At 39.3% G+C, this 10,228-nt stretch overlaps 1 long non-coding RNA gene across 1 annotated transcript in view; it reads left to right on the top strand.

Moving 5' to 3' along the window:
- Positions 1-493: 493 nt before the first annotated feature.
- Positions 494-10,228, top strand: part of LOC130603759 (uncharacterized) — a 116,822-nt gene continuing 107,087 nt past the window's right edge. The window contains exons 1-6 of the long non-coding RNA XR_008973277.1: positions 494-519; positions 1,320-1,418; positions 6,805-6,901; positions 6,994-7,124; positions 8,810-9,017; positions 9,288-9,409. This is a non-coding gene — a long non-coding RNA (uncharacterized LOC130603759). The remainder of the gene's footprint in view (positions 520-1,319; positions 1,419-6,804; positions 6,902-6,993; positions 7,125-8,809; positions 9,018-9,287; positions 9,410-10,228) is intronic.

Here is a 10,228-nt window from a genome sequence, read left to right as displayed (position 1 = left end):
GCCGCGCTTAAAAGGATGGAGGAGGCGTGTATGAGCGCGGGCGGTGGGAGCAGTGCGGGCGGGAGGGCAGCCGCCGTGTTACCGGCGGAGACCCGTGCCCCGCGGCGGGCGGGATACAGTTACCGGGGGCTGAACGCGGGACCGGCGCGGTTGATACGCATCTTTAGCGTCCGCGCATCCGCGATGAACGCTCCGCCCCTCGCTCCCGCTCAGCCTATGAGAGCATGGAGGATGTTGCATGGGCGGTGCTTGCGCGAGGCGGGCGGTGCCGGCGGAGGCGGACCTGGGCGCTGAGGTAAAGAGCGGGGCTCGGGCTCCGCGCCCCGCGCCGGCCCCGCCTCAGCCCGGCCCCTCGCTGCAGCGGCGGGGCGGGTCCCGTGTGACCGCGGCACAAGAGACGCGAGGCCCGCGCCGCTCGGTTTAGGCTGGTGTAAACGCAGTCGCTCTTCCTGTGCTCCTAACGCTGTAGCTCGTGGCTGTTTCTGTGTTATCTGTCGGTGACGCTGCAATGACCTGCAGGTATTTAAGAGCCTGGGTTCCCATTGCAGTGTAAAGTGAATTTAAATAGCAAACAAAGAACTAAATTTCTCTTCACAGTCGTTGACGCTGAAGTTGTAGAATGGGTATCCCCGAGGCGAATTAGCGCTTTAACTTCAGTATTACTTGTTACTCAGAATTCAGTATAGTATTTCTGAGCTGTTGGAATAATTTGGGTTGTGTTCTCTTACCGCGCTGGGCAGGGTGGGTGCAGGAGCCTCAGGTGGGTCTTGTCAGAGGAATTGAGGCCTTTTGGCTGAGCCCAGGGATTTATGCCGACCCGAGGAGCATAAATCAATTGAGTCTGCAACAATCCTTTTAGTTTCACCTTTTCTTTTGAAAAATGGTGTCATTGGTAGTTGTTAATCCTTTTGTATGCTGTAAGACGGAACCAGAAGGCAAAAGGATCCCCTTTTTATATGTACGTGATCATTACCTGTGAAACTAACACAGCTGTGGAGCTCACAACTGAAAATCACATCCTTGACTTCAAGTTTTAGTGACTATGATTCTGTCCTCTTCTATTAGAGCCAATAAGGAAAAACCTGATTTAATGGATTCAGCATTTCTGCCTTGTATATACTTCGTAAATCCCTTCAGTTGGGGTCAGTGTTTAGACGCTGAGGTAGTGAGAGAACTCTAAAACGTGAAGGTGCCAACAATGCATAGACATAAATTTAGTCATATAAGCGAGAAAAACATGAGAATGTCTCAACTTTCTCCTTGAGCATGAAACGGGTGGACATTTCTCTGTTAATAGGAAGCATTGTTTTATTTTCTAGGTCAGGACAGAGTGTTCATCAAAGGTGGAGGTTACTGTGAGGGCAAGCGTGTCAATGGAGAAATTATGGGGAATGGATTTCAGTACTGGGCATCCACAGGTAAGTCTGTAACTACCAAAAAACCCAAACCTCGTCTCCTTAAAATTGGTAATATAAATACGTATCGCAAGCAGCCAAACTGATTTAGTCCAAGTTGTTGTACTTCCATGATGTTTATTGAAGAGTTCTGTTTTTCATATTTTCCATTGGCTCCTCAAGTTAGGCTGGGTTAACAGTCAGTCACTTCAGAAAGCTAATCAAATATGTCAGTGGTAGAAACAAGAAACATATATCATCAATTTTTGACACTAGTTTCCATCAAAAAGCTGTTCAGGTGACTAGAATTCAAGTACTACTTTTGTACATTCCTGAACCATAATAGGGCACACTAAAAATCTTTTTAATGCATCACTTTTGGTTTTACAGACCGGAAAGAATATGATTTGTTAGCTTCAAAATAAAGACTATGTTTGTACATTTGTAGTCTTCATAAGACAGCAGTAATAACAAAAAAGTATTTGTTAATTATAAACTTCTAGGCTTTTATAATTTCTTATATTTGTTTTAAGTACCATATCACTTATTGTTGAAAGTTAAATGTATTAAGAAATTCAAGATCGTTTGACACATCTGTTTCTGTAGGTAACTTTCTTCTATATTTGTCACTTTGTGTGCACACAGTTTTGTGCCACTGGGTGTCTCTCTAGCATCTGTTTTGAGACTGATTCAGTAAGGTCCTCAGGCTTACATTTGTTCAGTAACTGGGCTGCTCTGCAGGGTTGTAAGCATTTAGTACTATATTTAAGTTTACACTGTATATGCGCTCAGAAGCGACAAGATACTCTGCCTTGCCTTTGCCCCCCCCCCCCTCCCGGATAAAATCCTGGCGCTACTGATGACTGTCTTGTTGACTGATTATTTATATCATGTAGAAAACGTGATATAAAAGGCAGCCACTTAGTGCACGTGTTCACTCTGCATATGATGCTTTCAAATTATGTAACAACATAAAACAATGAAAGCATAAGAGTAATTTTCTTCAGGCAAAAAAATAGGTTAAAGTTTTTTTAGCTGGTTTTTTTTTTTTTGACCTGTTACCATACAGTTATGAAACAGCACCTTGGACATACTGAAGTAATCTGCTAGAGAAGAAAGAACATGGGCAAATATTTGAAGCTGCAAAGTATTCTAGATTTACTTCTATGTGATCTATGTGAATAGATTGAGTAATGGCAGGAATGTTGAATTTGTCTGGTTTTCCTCTTATGTTTTAACTGTAATAATGTCAGGGATAGATTTTTAGATCGATCTTTTGCAAGTGATAAATTTTTAGTAAGTGGATGTTGTCAGTTAATAGCATATTGAAGGCTGTGAACCTTCAGAGATTCAGATCGATTGAATGTCCAGTAAACAAGCAATAATTGTAACTATATCAGCAGAGGAGTCCAATAATGAGCAACAACTGTGATTTATCTACTGCTTAAACATAAAACTATTTTCACAATGGGTAGAAATGTTCTCAAGAGATGCCAAATAGAAACTGTAACTGCGGTGGCCTGTCTGGCTTTCGTGCATTTGTATGTGCACACATTTGAGAATGAAAGATGACAATGAGATGCTAATGAAGTAAATTGCTCATTTTCTTCATGAAAGTGTTTCCTTTCTATGATTTCTCGTTTCTGGCTGCTGCCTAGGTCCCAGTAAGCAGATGCTGTGCTCCATTCTGTCCCTGTTGCTGCTTCTTTGTGTGTTTTGGCTGTGTTTGGTTTGTCGTCTTTCCCAGAGGAAGGCCTGCTGTTAGATACACCTGTTAACCACACAGAACAGGTGGCAAGCCTTATGGGCTTCTTCACCTGCAGGCCTGTGTTCCCCCAAATCCATCTGAGTTACCTGTTTGGAAGTGCCACAGTTTCCGTTCTGATGCAAATTATTCCAATTACTTGAATTTCGATTGCTCAGAGCTATTCTGCGTACTAGTGGATAATATGAAATTGGAAGATACAGTAGGTCTTCCTGAATCTTGATTACATTCCAATATTAAAAAATCCAGCAAAATGCTATTCTCCTTATTATTTCTCCTTACTATTATCCTTATTATTTCCTTATTCAGGGATCAAAAGCAATTAAAAGTTATTGTCTTTTATTTATATTAAGCCAGTAAAACAATTTGAGTGTCAATAACTTTCTGAAATGTTGTATAGAATCTCTGAAGTTTGAGGGAGAAATAAAACTTCATATGTCTTTTTACATAAACTGGTTTATTTTCGAGACTGTAGTTCTTGGGATAAACATTGATTTTCCCAGGTTCTAAAACCAGGCCATATTGTGTGAACTATCTGAACATATTCAGCCAGATGAGTAGTCAGGATATACGTGAGTAACTTTTAAATACAGATCATAGAGCCATAGAATGGCTTGGATTGGAACGGACCTTAAGATCGTATAGCTCCAGCCCCCTCTAGACACATCCCACTAGACCAGTGTTTGTCTAAATTAGTATCCACTGAGGCTGTATGCTGTAATGCCAGAGATTTTAATAAAGGAAAACATGGTTCAGTCATTGTTTGAATCTGTAAAGTAATTTTGACATGATATTTAAGATCAGGCTCATGCAAATAAGTTTCACGAATGGTTGAAACCAAATAATGAAAATGACTGAAAGCGTAAATCAGAGCATGTAGAAATTGTTGAGTGTAGATAAGTTGAGTCTAGAGGCAGGCAAGCTTGAATTTGAAATAAACAGAATTAATTGCAATAAAAATTGTAGTAGCCAGTAAATTGAAACCTAGAAACATCATCATGTAACTGAGCTACATGTGAATTTACTACTGTTTAAGTTATTTTCTTAGAACTAGTTGTTGTGAAGTTATCTCCCATGATGAATAAATTCTTAACATCTCAGGTTTTTTAAACTCATTGAGTCATGATAACCTGTTTACACAGGCTGTTGCAGAAATGAATTAATATGATAATATGATCTTGTGAAATTACCACTGTTAGAGTACTAAATGTTCTTATTTATTACCTGAAACATTTAATTGTGGTTTAAATAAATCCCATATAAGCCCATTTACTTTAGAGTTTAGAAACAATCTACCACTGCAGCATGCAGTTACTGGAATAAATTCCTTATTACTGATTACTGGGATAGGAGGATATCTGTGTTGATACTTGGTTGGTGATAAACATCTTTGTCTTCACTGGTTACTATTCTTCATGAACTTTATTTCTGTTTTGGCCTCTATGGGTAGGTTGCAGTGTCGTGTGTTGTAGGTCTCTGAATCACAGAAAACACAGGGCCTTACTGAAACTCAAGGATTTAGTTTTGTTTAAAGCAGAATTCTGTGTTCTAGTTTAAAACCAAAACCAAGCACAAACAAGAGAACCCCCACAGCACAATACAGTCCATCACTGGAAGCTTGTAGCTTTTTCTTATCTGCTTCCTGCTCCCCTTTGTTTGTGTACTAACTGGTAGCTCTTTTTCTGGAGGCCCCTGTGTCACTCTGGTTGTTCACGCCTTTGTTCCTCTGCATAAATGTGTGATGTATAGATAGTGCTTATGTGGACGTCAGCATTTCCAAACCTTGCATGTGTTGCATTGCTAAGCAACTTTTAGCAACACTTATCTCTCATCCTTATGCCATCTGGAAAAGAGAATAAGACAAGGAAATGTGCCAGAGAAAGACAAAGGCACATCTAAGAAAGAGGTGGCTTAATTACTGAAGAGAATGAGTGACATTAATAGTAGGCAATCATCAGAATTGATTGAAAGCAAGTACAAAGCCTTTACAGGTAGTGATAAGGAACCACTGAGATAGGTTGCATATTTTATACTCCCTGGCCTTCTTCCTTCCCTAGAGGAAGCAGTACCCAGCCGAATCCTATTGCATATTTAAATGCAGTGGTGCAGGATGAAGGCCCCTGTGACTTCAGTACAAAATGTGGATACAATTCCAGTCACAGTGAGTTTTTTCTAGACCTGGTTGTTACATACATTCAGGAGGACAGCTAGGACAACTACTGACTACCCCTTCCATTGGGCAGAGAAGATTGTGAAAATACTTGTGGAGCTTGGATCTTGAGTACTACTAACAGTGCTGCTGTCATTGAGATGACTGCTGAGATAATGTTGTGCGCTTTGAAGTGATGGAAGGAATAGGCCAAAGCAAGTAGGATCAGAAGCATATTCCCAAATAACTGCTTTGTCTTTGCTTTTATCTTCTAGCTTACATCTGTAATTGCTACCCATCTGGAGTTTCAACTGGGTTCACACAGTTTAGCGTTACAGTAGTGCTTTATTTGGCCCCTCTGCTGTTATTACATGAAAAGCTAGATATCCAACTTAATAGAAGAATGATCACTTTAGATTTTGAATCTCTACTTCCTTATGTATTCTTAACATTGAAAGAATGTTGTCTGATGCTAAACAGGATTTAGTACCACGTAAAACAAGAGACATTTGTTACGGAGTTGTTTTACTTCCTATGCCTGGACTTTAGCCTGGACTTTGACCATTGTCGGATTATTTCCTTATCAGTTTCAACTCCAAACTCCTCCCAAGATATGGGAACAAACTCAGACTAATTTTCAGTGCCAGCTCTGTGCTTCAAGATGCATGCTACAGTATACAATACTATATGTTCTTTTCACATCTGACACTGAACCTGGTATTCCTGATTGTCTCCTTCCCTGTCCTGTCAGCAAATACCTGTGAAATATTTGACAAATTTTCCTATCCTTCCCTAGTATAGGACCACACAAAGGAATGTTTACTGTGCTGTTGGATAATGTTAGTGAAACTGTGGCTGTGAACTAATCTCAAGATTATACTGTGTTGAAAGGGTATACTAGAAAAACTGCGCGTTCACCATGACGTAACACTCCATTGCGTGCTTACATGTGCGAGTTTAACTTTGCTAGAAACTTTTAATTGGCTCATACCTAAGCTACTGTGGTATTTGGCTTTGCAGCCTCAGGAATTTTTAAACTTTTGTGTGACGGGTATGGCTTGGGTGAAATGCAGTCCAGATTTAAATAACCAAAGGTTTTTGGAATTGAGTTTGGTACACTATTTCACTTTTCACCATCTTTAAAAAGCAAAATAATGTGTGATCCTGTATGTGACAAAGCAGTTATTCATTCTTGCCATGTAATTTAATGCAATGTAATATATGAACTGAAGGACCTCACATAATAGTATCCCACAGTAACAAACCTTGGGCAAGAAATGTTTGATTCTCCCCCCTTTCCCCTTTAGAGGAGTACATAATCCTTGATGGTTGTGTGGTCTCCTATTCAACTTTTCACACAAGTGTTGGAAGGGTATTTATAAAAAGTCCTGAGGACCACCCACTCTGCTATTGAACATTGGCTGAAATAATCCCTTCTTTATAATTTAGCTGTGGTGTTGTCGAAATTTAAAATCCGTGTGTATTCCTGTTTAAAGGGGCAGTGGAGAAATGACGTATTCAATGAGTGGGGAGCTATAGTTAATTGTTCTGGTGACATCTGTGATGGACTGTGGATCAATGGCTCCCCTGTTGGTACGTACATTCATTATGCTCTCCAGTTATTAACAAGTCTTTGGCATAATGCTTTGGTTGCCCCTCTTTTGATTAATATGATCTGACTATAGTGTTTCGCATCCTCTGAGTACTCATTTCTCCTGGAATGCGTAGTTCTCTGGACAAGGGGATGACTATTTGACTGAGACCTTTCTTCAGGGAGGGAGCTGTTCTCTCAAATTAAACATGAAGGTAGACTGAGGTAACAAATATTCTTGCAATGGATTTTTATTCTTGCACAAGGGAGAGGTTTTTGGGTTTAATAATGCGGATTTTTAATTTTAAAGTAAAAGTATTTTGGAATTAGTAAATTGGAAGGGTAGCAAAAGAAACAAACTGTGTGTGTGCATGATGGGATGCATGTGTGTAAGACAGTAAGCCCAAATAGTTTAAATTATGTCATTGGAAATTGTAAAGAATTGCTCAGCAGGTTATAATTTCTTAAGCACAGAGCAGAAATGAATCCTGTCATAATGCAAAGATGTGGACTCAATAGCTTAATAGAAATATTTTCTAATCCAATTGATTTCTGCATGAGGGTACTGTTTACACAGGGTATAGTAGTTCCAACTGGAGTGTAGTTCATCAAGAGGTGCTCCTAAGTAGATTTTAGTATTGCCTCAATCAGATATGAATGTATTGCCACAAAAGTGATCCAAAAAACTTGAGATGCCGTACATATGCATGTACTCTTGGTGTCAAGCAGCAAAACACATGGAATGGAACTAAGATCTGTGCAACAGCCCATCCGAAGTATATTTGCATGTCATAACCTCTACTGTCAGATGTTAATAAGACTCTAAAAATGAAATATTTAATAAAAAAACCCAGAAGAATATAATTCACCTGATTGATTTCCATCTCTAATATTTGGCATACTTGTAACGCTAGGTCATCTTTTCTGAACCCAGAATGAAAATATTCTTTTTTAGAAGCACTTCCTCTAAAGGAATAAGTTATAGGTTTCGTAAGTCCCACAGTAAAAAGCTGCTTTAATCCAGTCAAAGTTGATAGTAATCAGAATTCATAGCTGTTTTCAAACCCTGTAAAATGTTGCAATGGTCTGTTTTGTGATTAGTTAGCAGATGTTAACTTTAACAGTCCTTTTTTTCTGGCACTGTAAGCTGAACAATAAGGAATTGAATAGGTCTTAAAGAAAACACTACACAATCATGCAAGTATTCTCTTCAGATTACTATAAGGATATATTTGAAGAGGGAAAATTTGTTCCACTCCTGTTCATTGGGTACTTAGAAGACTTAATTTTCCCTTTTCTCAGCAGTGCAATCATTTACATTCTGTATTAGGGAAGAGTGATATTCCTGTTTATCACCAAACCTTAATTGTTTTTTCAGTCTTTTTAAAATGCATTTTTGTGGAAGTCAAGGTTATTCTCAGGACTTCAGTTTAAAGTAAATGTCCAGAGAAGTATTTCAGGCAGAGTGATAGCTTGGCTTCTGTGACAAAACAGCTTTCCTTAAAAGGAGTGATCCCCTTCCTTCTAGCAGACAGGTTCACTTTAACATCATGATTGTCCAAGCCAAGTACGGATGATACTGTTTGCTCTTTGTGAGACATTCACCTCTACAAGGACTGTTGACCCTGAATGTCTTGGGCAGCATTTCAGCTACAGAGTTTTTGCTAGCTTTCTGTTGGAACTTTGCATCAAATTTATCTACTAAACCTCCTTCTCCTGTTCCCCAAAATCAAAGTGAGAATTTTACAGGTACTTAATGCCAGAACCTGCTGTCCTGAGTCTGTTCTTTAATAAGCAACATAAAGATAAAATTATGAGCAAAATTTTGCTCTTCCTATGGAGTCTGAGGTGTGAGAAGGAGGAGGGGGATGTAGGTTCACCCAGTCTCAAAGTAGATATTTCTCTTGCAGCCTGTGGAAGTTCTGGAGGAAACTGTGGTGGAGCAGATGTCTCTGTGAAGAGGACCACAGTGGAACAGATACTAACACTGCAGCCCATGAAGAAGGACCCCATGCCAGAGCAGGTGGATATTTCCTAAAGGAACTGCAGCCCATGGGACAGGTTCTACTGACAGGAGCTGTGGCTTGTGGAGGGCTGATGCTAGAGCATGGTTAAAATGTGAGGAGAAAGGAGCAGGAGAGAGGGGCTGTTATGGACTCGCACAACTTCGCCATTCCTCATATGCTTTGTTGTAGTTATCAGCCATTTACTTTATTTGATGCTGCTGGACAAAGTAGAGAGTTCTGATGCCTTTTTAAGAAGTACAGAGAGGCTTATACTCTTAACCTTTTCCAGGACTTGTAATGTTTTGACACAGTAACAGTAAGAGATAGTTAATACATGATTGTGGTATACTAACTCCTTACTTCTTGTTCTTTTGATGATCAGCTATGAGCAGTTGTCATTTGGAGATCTGGGCTGGCACTGGAAACCACAAAGCCCCATCAAGTTCTGCTACCAACCTCTTTGAGTTGATTGAAGAAACTGAGAGGAAAACAGTTAACTTCTGTGTATGTAGTCTGGGGAAGAGTCAATTTCATTGTGTATTTCCCTTGATTAATATATGTATTCAGTAATCTAAAACCAGGTAGTTGGTTTGCCAACTTCATAAATTACAGCAAAGGTACAAGTGTTATAACCTAAACATAGTAGCAGATAACTTTTTCTAGATGCCAAGGTGTTTTTATGTTTGTCACATACACTTCTATAGTGTAATATTCAGCCTTTGAAGAGTGCAAGTTGTTTGCTGCCCTCCCCTGCCCCTAACTGGTGGCTTCTGACTATTCAAGGTAAGATCCTCTAATTGAGCAAATAATACACCATGCTCTGTCTTCAATCTGGGAACATAAAAATCATCCTTCTAAATACGGATTTGTGATTCTTTCATAATTGATTTCTGAAGTATTGATAAATCCACTCGAGTCTCTGGAAACTGCTGAATGTCAGTACTTCTAAAAGGCCAAGAACCTTTAAATCTCATTGAAGTTTGTTAACAAAATCTCACCCAGCAATTTGTTTCTCTGCATATTTTTATAGCAACAATTTTCTTTTTTTTTTTTCCTGTCAAGGATAATAGCTGATGTCAGAACTGTAAATATTCCACAGTAGTTATTTGAAGTACAGTACAGATGAAATTGAATCTACTGTGAAATTTTTCTTTGAAGCTGTGAAACTTGATTCTCTGTTTATTAGGGAAGTCACTGCTTTCAGTTTGTGCAGCATTTCAACAGAACTTGGAAAATAGAAGGGGTAACCTAAATGAATTATATAGCCTCATTTGTCATCTGTATCTCCAGTTTGACAAAATCTAATGAAGTTGTTGGAGAGGT

Source organism: Pezoporus wallicus, unplaced genomic scaffold, assembly GCF_028554395.1.
Source record: "Pezoporus wallicus isolate ANWC-B61680 ecotype Strahan unplaced genomic scaffold, APGP_CSIRO_Pwel_v1 contig_13766, whole genome shotgun sequence".
Lineage (NCBI taxonomy): Eukaryota > Metazoa > Chordata > Aves > Psittaciformes > Psittacidae > Pezoporus > Pezoporus wallicus.
The sequence above is the reverse complement of the archived record's forward strand: the minus strand, read 5'-3'. Positions and strand labels throughout refer to the sequence as shown.